This window comes from Magnolia sinica, chromosome 17, assembly GCF_029962835.1.
Source record: "Magnolia sinica isolate HGM2019 chromosome 17, MsV1, whole genome shotgun sequence".
Taxonomy (NCBI): Eukaryota; Viridiplantae; Streptophyta; class Magnoliopsida; order Magnoliales; family Magnoliaceae; genus Magnolia; species Magnolia sinica.
In genome coordinates this window covers 25,404,821-25,421,780 of record NC_080589.1, presented here as the reverse complement: position 1 = coordinate 25,421,780, position 16,960 = coordinate 25,404,821, and the positions used below count along the sequence as shown (strand labels likewise).

General features: G+C 40.0%; 1 non-coding gene across 1 annotated transcript; it reads left to right on the top strand.

The window, feature by feature from the left end:
- Window positions 1-385: 385 nt before the first annotated feature.
- Window positions 386-492, top strand: LOC131231999 (small nucleolar RNA R71). Its single transcript, XR_009164609.1, has one exon. It is a non-coding gene; the product is annotated as a small nucleolar RNA R71 (small nucleolar RNA).
- The last annotated feature ends 16,468 nt before the right edge of the window (window positions 493-16,960 follow it).

The following is a 16,960-nucleotide window of genomic DNA, read 5'->3' as shown; positions in this document are numbered from 1 at the left end:
AGAATGAATTGTTCAGCAATTCTCAGTTATATGTATGTTCCAAGTACAAATACCACAAACAACTTCCGTAGTCTTTTCAGGTTCTACCTTCTTAAGTTCCATGGCCTCGGCTTTTCTTGTGAGTTTGGCCACTCTTGTATTTATATCATCTTCCTCTTTTAGAACATAAATTCCTCCCCTTTCCTTTGATTAAGTAGGCTTATAAGTGGTAATTCTTGAAGAAGTATCCTATGATTGTGCATTTTCAGCAAGTTTATCAAAATAATCCCACCCATCATCAGCTTCCTTATTATTCATGAATTCCACATTATACATCATCTCCACAAATTGGCGCATGGGTGAGGTAAATCCCTCATAGAAAAAGCTTCTTATACGCCATGTTTCATAACCATGTTGTGAATATGAATTTATGAGATCCTTAAATCGCTCCTAACATTGGAAGAAGGTCTCATCATCTTTTTGTACAAAATTCATGATTGTTTTCCTAAGTATTTGTTTTATGATAGGGAAAGAACTTTTTAAGGAACTCCCTTGTCATCTCAACCCACGTGCCAATGGACCTTGGTCTTAAGGAATGTAACCACGACTTAGCCTTTTCTTTCAAAGAGAAAGGAAACAATTTCAGTCTAACCATATCCTCAGACACGTTTGGGAAGTATAATGTACATATGATTTCATCGAACTCTTTCATATGTAAGTATGGACTTTCAGATTTTAGTCCATGAAACTTAGGGAGGAGTTGAATTACCCCTAGTTTAATATCCACAGTTCATGCATTCAATGGAAATATCATGCAGGAAGGTGTACTCACCCCTGTCAGTTGTAAATAATCTCATAGAGTACGAGGTGGGGGTTCATTATGCACCTCGTTTTCATCTTGAACTTCTTCAACTGGTGGTTGAGGTTGATTTGCAACCATTACTTCAATTAACTGAGAGGATCTCAAGTAGTGTATAATCCTTTGATGGATAGGCAACCCTTCGACTAATCCTCCTTCACTCAAGAAACGTTGAGTGTTTTCACGGCCCCACTTGGGCATGAAATAAGCACAGCCCTCAAGCACCAAATAATTAAAACCTAGAAGAAAGAAAACTAAAGTAAATAAGAAATCTAGAAAAGAAAGAGAGAATTGGAAAAAGGTTACCAGATTAGAACTGCCATGCTAAGATCCTACAAAACAGAAAACAATGTTAGTTTCTAAAAACAATTTCAGAAAAAATCATAGCCTAAAAAAAAGCAAAAAGTTAACCCTAATCTTAACCTAATTCTAATACCAATTAATTTCAAAAAAATGTAGCCGTAGTCCCCGGCAACGGCACAAAAACTTGTTCACAACCCCAAGTGTAGGGTCGCGATGTAGTAATAACTCATGAGAACGAGGTCGAATCCACAAGGACTAAACTTGTACGTATTCTGAAAAGAACTAGAACTAGTACTAAAAGGAGATCTAAATCTGAATTTTGGAATAAAAGAGAGTAATTGTGAATAATATTTAAACTATCAATTAAAGGTGGGAACTAGGGTGCCAAGGATCCACTTGTAGCTAACAAGATGCTACCTTATTTGATTCAAGGAACACAATTAGAATTGGAGTCCTGTTCGCAACCCCAAGTGTAGGGTTGTGATGTAGTAATAATCTCGGTGAGACCAAGGTCGAATCCACAGGGACTAAACTTGTATGAATTCTGAAAGTAACTAGAACTAGAACTATAACTAGAAGAAGATCTAAAACAAAATTTTAAAATAGAGTAATTGTGAATAAGGTTAAACAATCAATTTAAAGGCAGTAACTAGGGTACCAAGGATCCACTTATAACAATTGAGAGGCTACTTTGCATAATTCAAGAGATCCAACTGGAATCAGAGTCCTATCTTATCCAGTTAGAGAAAGAAGAGACGGTCAGATCTCTAAACTTCTCATGAACGTAGTCTTAACAGATGAGAGTCCATCACCCAACCATGCCTAGGAGACAATGGCAAACAACAGGATATACTAATCCCACAACTAATCATAGGAGAATTGTGAAGATTAAGAAGGATTCCATCACCCTACCATGCCCAAGGGACGATGGTGAACAACGGGACTTACTAATTTCACAATCTCAAATCAGGAAAAGAAGATATTCAAAACAATTGCAGATATATTATAATTTGTTATAACAAACCATTAAAAACTAAAAATATTCCTTATAATCAAACTAGAATCCAAGAGAGTTCAACAGGATATGAATCAAAGTAAAGCAAACATCTCAATCACGCTACAAGCTTCACCTCTTAACCCTAGCTAAGAGGTTTAGACAACCATAGACATGCTTGAACTAAAGACTCTTGAACAAAATATTAACTAAGGAAGAAGAAGAAAAACTCTCAGACAGCGGCTCCATCCTTTTGCTCTACTCCTCAAACCCTAGAAGATGCATAGGAACATCCTATGGACTCCTATTTGTAGTTGTGAAACTCCAACTTTCGCACCAAGTTGGAAAAATCCAGAAACCGCCTCAAATTTATGTTGTCCGCGCAAAATCTATGTAACCTTAGACGAGTTGAAGGTAACCTTGAACGAGTCGAAGGTCATCTTCGACGAGTCGAGGATCGCACGAATTTAAAAGTTCATGTTGTTGGAGTTCGAGCTGAAGATTCTTCGACTAGCCGAGGCAGAGCTTAGACTGGTTGAAGGAGGGCTTAGGATAGTCAGAATAACACAAATTCACTTCAAATATTTGATTTTCTTCATTCTTCACTTGGTTTTCTTGGATCTTTGGCATATGAATTCTTTATTTTTGGTCTTCTAAGATCCAATCTTTGGCTTGGTGATTCTTGAGCATTAAATTTATGCTTTTAGCATTTTTTTCAATCCAAGCTCTCAGATTTACTTTGCAACACAAACATGTATAAAATATAACATTAAGTAGTATTATGTTTATAAAACCAAGATATAAATAGGGAAAAATATGCAATATTTGATACTCAACAAGTCCTATCCCATCTAATTGGAAGATAAAACAATTTAAATCAAATCTAAACTTTTCATTGACTTAATTCTCAATGGAGGAGAATTATGAAGACTGGAAGGGATTCCATCACCCTACCATGCCCAGGAGACGATGGTGAATAATAGGATTAGCTAATCTTACAATATCAAAATAGGAAAAGAAGATATCCAAAGCTATCACAACATCTATCGTAATTTGAGTTACAATACATCATAGAAAACTGAAAATATTCCTTTAATATTAAACTAAAAATTAATGAGGTTCAATAAGAACAAGAATCAAAGCAAGATAGTCATCAAAACACACTACAAGCTTCACCTCTTAGCCCTAGTTAAGAGGTTTAGTCAACTATAGACATGATTGAAACCAAATCTCTAAACAAAGCATGAAAAATAAACTAGGGAAGAAAAAAACCTCTTTGGCAGCTACTCTATCCTTATATATACTCCTTGAGATCTTTCCAAACCCTATAAGATACTTTGGAGCATCCTAGGTCCTATTTATAGTTGTAGAACTCCAACTTTCGCACCAAGTTGGAAAAATCTAGAAACCGCCTCAAATTTATGCACTCTGCACAATTTCTCAAAATATGCTCAGAGTTTAAACTGCCTCAAATTTATACATTCTGTGCAATTTCTGAAAATAGACTCGGAGTTTCAAAATATTCCTTTTGAGGATAATTTCAGCAATATGTATGTTTTAAGGATAATTTCAAGATTCCTTTTCTTCACTTCAAATCTTTGATTCTCTTCATTCCTCACTTGGTTTTGTTAGATCTTTGACATGTGAATTCTTCATTAATGACTTCCAGATCTCTAAATATTTATTTAGTAATCTTTAGAGCATAAATCTTTCTTTTGGCATCAATGTCACCTATAAGCTCTCGAAATCACCTCGCACATGAAAATATGCATAATTAAATCGATTAAGCACTATCATGTTTATAAAACCAAGGTATAAATAGGAAAAATATGTAATATTTCACACTCAACAATCAATCACATACATCATGGTGCAATCTAAAAATTTCATTCAGCCATTCCTACCCTTTTTTTTCAAAAAGTAAATTCCGAAAATCGAGGCGTAATTATGCTTTATATTTCCTCTCTTCCAAACAATAGAAATAGGTTATAATTACCTATTTACCACCATTTACAATGGTAAATGGGAAAACAAACGAGCCTTATGAATATAAATAGCATGCGAAAAGTAAAGGATTACACTAAGAAATGCAACTTACTTGCCAAAAAATAGAATGATTATACTAAGGAATGTAATTGACTGGTAATTTGAAAGGATAATTGAAAGATAATGTTTAGGCTTGATTATGAGATGAACTTTCTTGCTGAATTTCTCTACTATTTATTGCCTTACCTTTGCCATTTAGATCATTCACACGTTCTGACAATTGCTATAACTGTTTAACACTACATGACCTTCTTTGCTCATACTCTTACCATATGTCCTATAACAGTTTCTACATAATTACTCCTCCATCGGTTGCTTAAGCGAATGTCGTGGCGCTGCTCAATGCATTCTAGTTATACTATCATAGAATCATCTTCGTATATCCCCACAGATCTTCAAGTACAACTTGTGGATCCATCCAAATCACACGTAACTCACTCTAATTGGTTCCTGTAGGAAAGGGGGACAATGTGGATGAACATTGCCTTGCTTCGCCTTTGGAAAAAGGTGAAAACGACATGTGACCCCTCATTAATGCAACAATAATCTTATATGCGTGGCGGTGTCATAGTAACTGTCTCAAGCTATACATCCTTACATGTTAGCTGTAAACACCATTTTTTTGAAATAAGAACTACACCCAGTTGTGACTAGATGTGTACAGGAACCGAGCTACCTCAGTTAGCTCGCTCGACTCGACTTGGTTCGAAGCCGAGTTCGAACCGAGTCGAGCTGATTTTTGGAGCTCGAAAAAGAGTTCAAGCCAAGTTCGAGCTTGCCCCAGCTCGACTCGACTCGAATCGAATCTAGCTCGAACTCAGTTTAACTTGGCTGGACTCGGTGCAGGGGTATATATACCCTTTATAAAAAAAAACTACCCCTTTTAAGTTTTACCTTTACTCCTTTTCCTTTACCCGCACAGCGGCACGAACCCTAACCCCTTTCCCGACATTATTATTATATGGGACTGACATTCTCCCCTGCAACTAATGCTAATGAAGTTAGCATGATGGAATATCCCATGTTCCCAATCTGCTCAGGCAAGACTTTATTGATTCAATCTGAATCCATCCCTGAGCCCATCAATGCTCTGAAGAATCCTAGATCCTGGCCGAGACTACTGCCAAAATGGGATATTTGGTTTGCTCGAGTCTCATCTCAAAATGAGACAATATGGAGGAATTTAGGCATTTATGAATACATCAAAATATCTATCCACAATTACCCATCAAATCCTGACCTTCTTACAGCAGCTTTGACATTTTTTAACTCGTCCACCAACACGTTTTTCTCTGGGTGTGGCCCTATGAGTCCAACAATTTTGGACATTACAACTCTGACCCATTCTTCCTTTTGGTGAGGCCATCTTTCCATGTTTCGCTAAAAAAGAACCCAAATGATTCATGAATAAAGCTGGCAAGGCTTACTCTCACATCATGCTGACATACCACAAACACAAAGGACTAATCGATTATGAGGGCCTTCCTCTTACTTTGTATCTGCCGACATTTACTATGTGTGAATGCTCTACAGGTCATGATGAGTACATTCAACTGGCCAAGGTGCTTGCACAAGGTCAAAAACTTGCTCTCATACCTTTTGTGCTTGGCCACTTGTATAAAGGCATTTTTAAGATCACCACCAAAGGTCTGTATCATGGAGGAGGACCACTATGGCTTCTTCAGATATGGGTCTTCGAATACTTCCATCATTTCCTTGTACATCATCCTCTTCATTTTGATGATATTTATTCTTCGTATGGTGGCCATGTCATCAATTCTCCCTAATAGATCCACACATTTTGTCTATATGGACACCTTATTCTTTTCTTTAGATACAGGTAGACGAAATTGGTCATTTACTGTAAGACCCTACTCGAGTTCTTATATGTGCATGTGTATGTGTACGTATGCATTTCATTCCTCTTGGTCCCGCGGTCCTACCGACGAATCCCGACCACACGCGACCCTTGGATAGTGTTTGCAGTCAACCTTAAGTCCGGTGACCTTAACCCGACTCGGATTAGCCCAAACCTATGCCATCTTGTTCGCATCGTCGTTGCGGTTCCGACAACGCATCTTATGCGTCCATCCGATATATAGATCATAAGTTATGAACATTTCATTGTATGACCCTTAATCATGTGGCCCACTTAGGTGTAGTGCATGTGGACCTCCACTCTTGGCACAAGTTCCAATGCAATACTACACACATCACATAAAATTCCATAGCTCACACTACCCACCCCACACACACCACCCAAGAGCCTACCCTACCCTACAACTTTGTTTTCTCCTCCCATAGGCAATCATTATCTTTCTTACAAACAAATCATTACACACACTCTCTCTCTCTTTATCTCTCTCCCTCCTTCTCATTTTCTCTCCATTACTAGTAAACCCCTCCCCCAACATCCCATAATCGCCCATTTCTTCAGCCCTCAAAGCTCCAAAATCCTTCCAATCCCACCCTTAAAAACTCATCTCAACCATCAAATTTTCTTCCTTGGACCAAGATCTACATTGTGTGAAAGCTTGAGAGCTTGGCTTGCATGTGGGTGACTATATCTTTCTGATTTCCTTTTCATCTCTTAATCTTCTTATTTCTTCATGAATGGATCACATGGGACCCACCAATCCATAGTGGGGATCCCATTTGATCCCATGGATGTGGCCCTTAGCCCTTCCTACATGCATGCAATATTCCATGATGGGGCCATTCTCCATGGACCGCATCATGATGTATCTCATGATCTACACTATTCTAAGGTCATCTAGACCTTAAACATCACGTTGGGATGACATCCCAACCATCTATTGTGGTTATAGGCCATGCATGTGATAGATTTATGTTGTAAGTATAAATCAATGTAGATGTGTGGGTGTGATTGTTCTTGGGAGGGCCCATTAGTGGCGGGGCCCTATTCTCATGGCCGAATTGTCCTTCTCTCTCTTTTCTCTTATTTTGGATGATGATATGTGTGGCCCACTTAGTGGGCCTGGGACATCCAGAAAATCCAGCAATGGTGGGACGCCCCTACCACCCATTTCATGATTTTTAGGCACCTTATTTGATGCATGCAAGTGTCCTGACTTAAGTTCTTAATCTGGACATGTGTGGGGCCCACTAAGGAAGGCCACACCTCTTTTTATTTTCTGTATATATGTAGTTATGGGGTGGTATGTCCAACCATATATAGCTGTCCAAAAATCTGGACTGTTTGCATGGACTATTGTAGTTGATGTTTGGCATGGGATTGGTCCTTGATTTTCACAGTTTTTCTTCTTGTTGTGGGGTGTATTTTGAAGGAGTGGACCCCACCTTGAAGTGTGATGGATCATACCTCAGATTGTCCATGCAATGGCACCCAAAAATGAGGCCCATAGGGGGTGGGCAGTCCACCTTGCTGGACCGTCCAGCCCTATAAAATGAGAGGAAAACACAAATTCTAGTTTGAATTCTTGAGGGGTGGGCCACTTTTGTGGACCCCACCTTATTGTATTTTATGGGAAAAATATCAAACATTCATCCCTCCCCTCTTAGGCAAAGTTTGGGCCCACTTTTTGGGGTGTACATTGTATGGACAACAACCTTTTATGTAGCAGATTTTTTATTCTCCACCTTGCGGGTCCATGAAATTCATTCATGTTTTGTTTAGGTTTGTGGCTTCCCTAATAGCCCATCTTGTGTCCCATCATGTTGGGACCCATCTTGGGGGTATGGGCCACCACTTTTATCTAAAAAAAAAAAGGAGGTATGGCTGCTGGAATGGCAGCCCATAGCTGGACGTTCCAGCAGGGCTGGCCATCCACCCTCCTAAGGCCCACTATGATGTATGTTTTATCCAGGCCACCCTCCATATTGTGAACCCCATGTGTGTGGCCCATATCCCATGTGGGATGTCCACATGTGGGACCCACCTTGATGTGTTTAAGGGGGAGACATCCCAGCCCCTTGGACCGTCCACCATGGGATGCCCAGGCCCATTGGGCTATTGCTGGATGTCCAGTCCAGCAGCATGGCCCACCTGATTTATGTATCTTATCCACTCCTTTCATTTGGTGGGATCCTCTATGACATGTGTGAGTCACCAAGGATTGAAATAATTGTATAAATTAATTATTATTGAATTTCTAGCAAGCTCAGATAATGGGTGTGCTAGAATTTCAGCAATAGGCCCAAAGTTGTTACCCATAAATGCATGTTTTAGGGTAGCATGGCCCACCAGATTTGGGTATATTTTTATACATATCTTGCCCTATTTCTAATCAGGTTTAGGCTTAATTAGTGTACTCTTAAGGCCCACTTCAATTGGGTTTTTATTGGACTAATATTCATAGTTAATTGTTGGGTTTCCTAGGCCCATTGTCCTGGAACTTTCTTGATAGGCCCCTGACCTTTGGACCTATATTTAACATACTATTGTGATGGGTTTTGTGGGCCAAAATTCTCAAGTAGTTGGGCCCTTGGTCGCCCATTAAATTAACCCCATATTTGGGCCAAGATGTAAGGCCCAACTCACTTATTTCAAACATAAGGATTTGCCCATATGGTTGGAACACCAGGCTGCCCATTAGGCCCACCATAATGTATGGGTTTTGTGATTTTTATGGTTAGGCCCGACCCTTGCTTGAGGACCCACCATGTTGCTTATGTGTTGGGCTTGGTGTACAGCTCACTAGGCCATGGATTGCTTAGGCATCGAGCCTTGTTTCATATTCGTGTAGTAGCGGGCTACCTTTTGGGACCCAGTTGAGGTTGGATGTCTTCCTTAGTGGCCCTAAGGTACGCCCATAGGGTTGGTATAGGTGGTTGAAGGCCCACCTTGGACCCTTGTTAGGATTGCTTCTTCCTTGGGCCTTTATGACCCTCCTAGTTTGTGGGCTACCCTAAAGTATTGGGCCCCCATTAGAGGACTTCTCCTTAGAGTATCTGTCTATATATCTAAACCTTGTCCCTCTTTAGGAAGGAGGAATATGTTCCATGTCATCATCACCGAGTAGCGCACTTACACCATTATGACCCATACATCATCTGCATGAATGGATTGCATTATTTGTGGTCATTGGGTTGATATGATAGAGGGATGGAGTTTCTCCCCTTGTGCACATCGAGTGGTTGAAGCTAGTGTATGATCTGTATGTGTGACTCATGCATTGGCATTGCATTTCATGATGATACTGCTCTTGCTTCATCAGGGCCTTGCCTCCACAGGGACATTCATGGATGGTCGTATGTGTGGACACTAGAAATGTTACTTGAGCATATAGAGTGCATAGGATGCCCATGAGTGAAATTCTCAAAACTTTCATGGTACCAAGGATCTGCCCCAACGCCGTGACCGAGTGAAAACTATGAGCACACGAGGGCCTTACACCGTTAGGCCACGACTCCCACTGTCGTATAGTTGGTTGGGTAGGGGTGTGGCCTTACTCACCTGGTGTAAGAAGACATTGCTAGGCTGAGTCTGACCAGCTCATAAATGGGTCCTCTATCGATGAGCCTTATTGGTGATTGGCTGTCCACAGGTGGATAGTGAGATCTCTTACGCTCGTTTGACTGTGCGGGTCTAGAGAGCGGTAGTCATCTAGTAGTGTAATTGACCCCGATGATTTCCTTATGATGGAAACGCATTTGATATATGGATTAGACATGAGGACTGGCATCACTTCGCATTGTATTCGCATCAGCTGTATAAACCCCTTTATGCATCGTCTTGGTTGGCACCCAGTACTCACTACATTATATTCATAGCAAACCTTGGTAAGGCTAGTAATATTGTCATTAATCATGTTTCCCTTCTTGTACCTCTATTATTCTTCTGTACACCATTATTACACACCTTCACCACCCTCTAAGCTTCTATAAGCTTATGCACGATTGATGCGTATAGGAGATCCTAGGTCAGCATCGTAGTGACAGAGCTTGGATTAGAGTTGAGCCGAGGACCCCCAGTGTTGCAGATCTTCTTCCTACTTCTTTCGTTATCAGATGTATTTATTTTTAGCTATGTACTTGTAAAAGTTCAAATTTATAGTGGATTTTATAATATGTCCCTTTGTTATTTTCGAGATTTACTTGTTGTGATCTTGGGTATGCTCACATTGGAATGAATATACGATTATGGAAATCCTCCTTGTAGGATCCCAGGATCGGAACCTGCCTCAGGAGTCGAGAATGGGGTACTAAGGAGGCTGTTGCAGCCAGAACCGGCTATCGGGTTCCTTGTGAGTCCGGTCATCGAGTCTGGAGCGTGACATTTACTCCCTTTCGTGGTAGAGAATTCAACCCAGCTTGGTTCACCGGCTGAAACAAGAATGAGGATGATCAGGAGGCATCTCAGATGCATCTCGTTTGGGAGAGTTATCTCATCTATAGAGATATCCCTTATGACGGCACGATCGGCACCGACAGGAATGCTAAAGCTGGCATCGAGCAGTACTGTTTAAACCAACTCGCTCTCCAGTTTGGTCTAGCTCAATGCATTCCTTATCCGTTCACTTAGACAACCTACAATCAATCGCCCTTCACTCAACCGATAGCCGATCAAATCGATCTCTATCATTTTCTCAACTTTACTTTCTAGTCGGCCAGTCTAACTCTCGACCGTACCTACTATCCAAATTAGCCCCAAGTAATGGACACTTTCGTTGCCTAGTGGGATGAACATTATAAAAAAACTAATCAATAAATCTCCTCAAGTTATCATAACATAACTTTCTTCTTCCATAGAGCTTCGAGGAAAGAAAAGAGTAGCACCCTAATTGGCTACAACTCCTAACCGAAAACTGAATAATTCGAAGACCAAATCGGCCATTATCTCTCCCCCACAAGCTTCACCGACCCAAACCACTCCTCAACCGAAGTGCAAAAAAGCTACGATGAAGGTGCTTGTCACTCCCACATCTCCACCAACTCGACCACCTCTATCTGCTCCAAAGAGAATCCTTGACTTAGGAGCTCCTCTCAGCCTGCCTCCTAACTATCCTATTTGTAAGTGCTATTCTGACACCCGGTATTGTCAAATTTTACTGTGCCAAAGCACTTGGAGTCAGTATCTTATAATGATAAGATGGAAAGTTCACCTTCAAGATCACCATCGTCAACTCTTCTACATTTTCAAGTTGAAGAACTTTGTCAAAGATCTAACACAAGCTCAAGTACAAGAACACAAAGTCTATCTCAAGCTCAAAGCTCAAGTTGAAGTTCATTACCTCTAGCTCAAGTCTTAAGTACTCAAGCTCATATTTCAAGATCGCTACCTCAAGCTTAAGATCACAAGCTCAAGCTCAAGCTTAAGAATACGAGGTCAAGTTTCATATGCTTCAATATATACGATCTACTGAAGCGATCGATGTTTCAATATTTCATACTCACATTTAAGGTATGGATGACCCTAGATTGACCATAGGTTAGGTCATATTAATTGCATATTGAATTTAAGTCAATGTATAAGTTTATAGACTTTTCTTCGACTAGTCCTAGTCATTGTTCGACTAGTCCAAGTACTGGCTCGACCAGTCCAAGAAGTTTCTTGACCAGTCCAAGATTTGTTGAGAATTTTCAGAAATTTTTTGTTGTGGCTCGACCGGTCGTGCACACTGCTCGACCAGTCGAGTGAACAGTCTCGACCAGTCGAACAAGGCTCGACTCGAACTCCAGCAAGGAGATTTTTACCCACTCGACCAGTCGAGTAACGGGTTTATCTTATCGCGCTAGAATTTTAAAAAATTGGTTGCTGCTTCGACAAGTCGAACAAACCCTTAGACCAGTCGAGGGAACAAAATTTTTACCTATAAATAGAGGACGTTTCTCAGAATTATTCATTCATTCCAAGCCTAGTCAAGCCATTATTCTAAGAGATAAGTTCCTACTATTGTGAAGCTATTGCTTATTAATTTTATATTCTTGTTATAGCTTTTTTGTATTTGATTTTGAGATCTCTTTATTCAATTCTATTCTATTAAAAGGGGAATTTTGATTTACCCTTTTGAGATCAAAATCAAATCAACCTAGCCCCAGGTTAATTTAATTTAAAAATTATTTAGAGTTAGAACTCTTTCATTTGTGAGATTGGACATTGAACATCTATGTCTGCATCGAATTGGTTCTACCAGGCTACATCAAAAGAAGAATCTTCAGATAAGTACAATTTCATTTTCTGTATTTTTGGTTTGTGAGACTCAGCTAGGAAAAACTCATCGTAGGGTTTTTGTGATTGTGTAAGCCCATTTAAAAAATACAATTGTGAAGGTTTTAAGGTGAACCTTGGAAAACCTTACTTCTTAGTGAAAGCCAATATCCCGTGGGTGTGGATATTGGAAATGGAGTAGTTGTGTGGCTCTTTGCGAACAATTGGTGTACACACACGAACCAATATAATTCTCGGAGTTTGGATGATGATTGTGATGTATGTGTGGTTCTGAATGTTGTAATTTTCTTTATGCGCTTGTGGTGAATGTTGTAATAATTTAGTTTATTTCCTTTGCCCCATTCTCAATTTGAGTTTTTGATACTTACCAACGTTCTAGACATCAGGTTGTCCTACCATAAACCTTGGTTTTTGGTGAAAGGTTGTCCTTAGAACTCAGTTTATATCAACCTCTCAAGACTAGTGCATTTGAGGTTACTATTTAATTGTGTTATCTGTCTTTGTATTCCACATTTATTTTTTATTTGGCATAGTCCTATTCCACCCCCCCCCCCCCCTCTAGGACTTAGAGCTCGGCCTTTTCATTATTCTAGTCTTCAAGCGCTCCAACCCACCTCATCCAATCATAGCAGATCGTCCGTTGATGACCTCATCTAAGGATGATAACAATCAACTACTTCCTCAGCTGAGGCCGTGTCTTAATTTGAAAAATACTTCAAAATCAAATATTGGCCAAGGTTTTCTGCTGAAGATTATTTTAAAAAAAATTGAGGAGGGTCTAAAATGTCACCAGGAAGCTCACTATAATAAATGATGAAAAAAAAATGGTGGTAGGATAGGAAAAGATTAAACAATCTTGATCTCTCGTTCGATGAAAAATAACTTACTCCTTATTACCCTAGTCTACCACCATTCCCCACTTTTACATGAGCAATGACGATGATTATAAAAAATTCTCAAACCATGGATAGATGATTCGTCACCTACATCGTCCAATCTGATTTAGGTGGAGGCTATTTTCACTCATATAAATACGCTGAACCTTTTATCTCATACATCGGCTAACTATGTCTTTCTTTTGTAGTTACTCGAGAGCTATGGGACGCAGAGAAGCAAGTCATTGTGGCACAACCACTACAACAATGCCAACAAATGACCGATGCTCCTAAAATTCCTAATGTGTAGACCGTTGATTCTGAGGACAAGATTAGCATCGAGGTACTTCCTTCTCATGCTTCCACTGAAGCTACGACTCTTGTTATAGAGCCTAAATATATAGTCGACCTTCCCCAGAAGTCGCCTACCGCTATTGACCGAGAAGAAGAAGAAGATGAATATCCCTTAAGTGCCACTTAGGGCTCAAACAGAAGATTGTCTCTTCGACCTATTCATCCATCTGTTCAGTAGCTTCCTCCAACCGTTGAAGAACCTCTTCAACTGGGTGCATCACACTAGGTGATCTTCCATGATCAGGCAATAGAAGAGACTCTCGTGGCCGATATCTCTCTTCCTAGGTCGGTGATGATTCTTATATCAACGTCAATGGTCATGGATGATGCCTCAGCCTCTTCTGCAACCACTGAAGACACACTTCCGGTTGAGGACATCCTCTCCTCCCTCGAACGAGCTCTTGCCGACGATATCAGTGTGGCTGAGTCTCCTTCTTTTTCGACTGAATTGCAAAGCCTCAAAGAAGAACTCCGAACCCCTGTACATTCAGGATTATCCATGACTATGTCGATCGAGATGATTGATAGGCTCACTCCACTGATCAATCCATATAGGGCTTTCTCTTGGTCGGACATGAGTCTCATGGACAAATTACCAGCCCTCAAAATTTTCTTGGGATATGTTAAAGAGAAATGCAATCTCTACACCATCATTAGTCTCTTCAAGATTGAGTAAGTAATAACAGAATCCCAGATGACCACCACCAAGGATATCATAAGTAAATTATTGGCAAGCCACAAGGAACTAAAAATACATAAGGATGAGTTGGAGGAAATGAGCATATGGATCATTGCTCTGGAGGTAGAGTTGATAACTCTGAAGAGAAACTACGAGGAGAGGAGTGTTAAATGCGATTTACAGAAGAAAATGGTCAAGGATTTGGTAGCATCCGCTAAGTCCTAAACGATAAATATCAGCCGAATTCATCAAGCAGTCATCAAACATGAAGTCGCTTTGTGCACGGCGAAGGGTCGATTGGAAGAGGTCAAAGCATCGATTCAACAATTTTATTTCTTTAACTTGTAATGATCAAACTCGTGTAACTGTGACCAATTCATTAATACAATCGGTCATAAAACCCTCTTTTTATCAATGGTCACCTTAGTATTTTCTTTCTTTTCTATTCTTCATAACCAACCGATGACCTAACATTCAAAATTCGAGGGGTCGTGCATGATCCTTTGAAATAAAGGCCAGGATGGTTGTGCGTTCCTAATTTCTTAGAACAGGAAGTGTCCTTTTCTGCCATAACTATACCAAACATGGGCTCCTGAATTATTTATTTAAACTACCTTGGATCCTACCTTGAACTTACACTAACATCTACGTAAACTTTCTAGCTTCCTACCCTTGCAACCATGGCTTCCAACTCATTTTCATTCCTCGATGGTGCAAAGAGATATTTGTAAGAAATTTTTTACTGGGGTCTCACCGACTTTAGCCAATCCTCTCTGATCTTCAATGTGAATCACTTCATCAGGGAAGCCTCGAAAGTGGCCAAACCAAATGCTACATTGGAAGACCTTGTGCAAACGCTAAAGTGTCTATTTTTTCTAGGGAATCGTTATTTTGAACTTGTCTTTGAATCCGAGCAGCTTGCCGAATATCTACGGCAATAGGCTGCGGTCAAGGAGGATTCCCTGGTAGTCAAAAAAGCTTATGAGCTAGTTTAGAATGATCGATTATGGTGGAATCGAATCCACTATTTCAATCATACTTGCTCTGTGTGCTACAAGCACAACACACTGGGTTGTTAGAGGACATTAAGGAGAAAGAGCATTGCTTCTTTCCTAATGATCCAGTTGTAACGTCCCGAATTTCAAGAGTCGAGCACATGCAATTCTCGATATTTTGGGTATCACTTATACCTTGCAGAAGCTTGTTCTTTCGATACGTTTAGTATAATATCGAAGCTAGTATAGAACTAAGTTAGATAGTGTAATATATTATGTAATAAATGCATAGAAATAAAGTAAATCAACTAAACTAGCAATGCACATGTATCCAAAGTATAGGTACACAACTGAGGCCCAATATACAATGCTCACAAGTAAATAAATGTGTCAACATGATGTTTAAATAAACCAAAACACTCGACATTCCTAGTCAAGCAGCGCGCCGGCTACATCGGTCCGTCTAATAGCTGGAAGTATGAAAACTCCTCCAAGTTTATATATGCCTCCTCCCATGCATCGACCTCAATGGTACCTGCATCTACAACATCACTTGGTTGGTGTTTTAAAACACCTTCCCAGGATGAGAGTGAGTGATCAACTCAATGGTTCCATTAGTTCTAAGTTATGCATGTTATCAACACTATTAGCACATGTAATGATAAAGCATTTAAACACAAAATTCCTAACTACTCTTGTTAATGTGCATAAATGAGATCGTGAAATGATGCATGCTCTTACAATACAACACTCCTTCACAAGCGACTTCGACGTCTATTTTGCGAATGCCAACACTCCTTCATCACGTGAATACAATGCCAAATCACCACAACTTAATCTAATTCAATGCAGTAGATGTTTATATTTAGCTGAGTAGTTAATTAGTCAAATTTGTCCAGCATATTGGGGAAGCTAGAGTACCCCCATTTTATCATTAGTCTCATCTGGATCATTAGGCTCGAAATGGTCGTAACGGTCCCTTTCCTGTGTCCCTTGATCTACTTGGGTTTGTCACTCTCAGTTGAACACATACGATAGGCAAGTTGTAAACAACATCACTCATATTCACTATGGGGAGGCTCGTCACCCCAACGTAGGCTGACAACATGGCCACGGTGTCCAATACCACCATGTTTAGCTCATGAGACTTGTGGATCGTATCGCTAATGGTTATCAGTGGACTTTTTCTATGGGTATGGGGTATCCCAAATTCAGGCAGTCATGATCATACATGGTGAACATACACAATTAGTCGGCCGTTAGATGAGTTCAGTTGACTTGAGTTAACCCCGATGCAACTAGCACTAAGTGCAAGCATCTCATGTAGTCCAGCTACTGTTGGTTATCCGTGTTTGACCCGAATCAATCAAACGAGTCTAAGGTGGCCGACCTAACTCGGGCCACCCCCATATTCCGTGATTTGCCGACTAACCCAACTACTCAAGTAATCCTTAATCTCTGACAAAACTAGCCAACTAGCAACAATAATTATGAGAATAAAGCATGAACCTTAAATCTAGTAATTTACTCATTCAAGCATTTCATCGAACACATAAGTGTCACTATGTTGGAAATGATATTTTATAAAATAAAAGTTGGAAGATACACAAGTTAGCATGAATTTACATATTCGCAAGAAAAAATCATTTACTGAAACCTAAGACTTGATAAACGGCAACCTAGGAATAACGGTCTGCACCTTTATGACGAGTTGTACGGCTTAG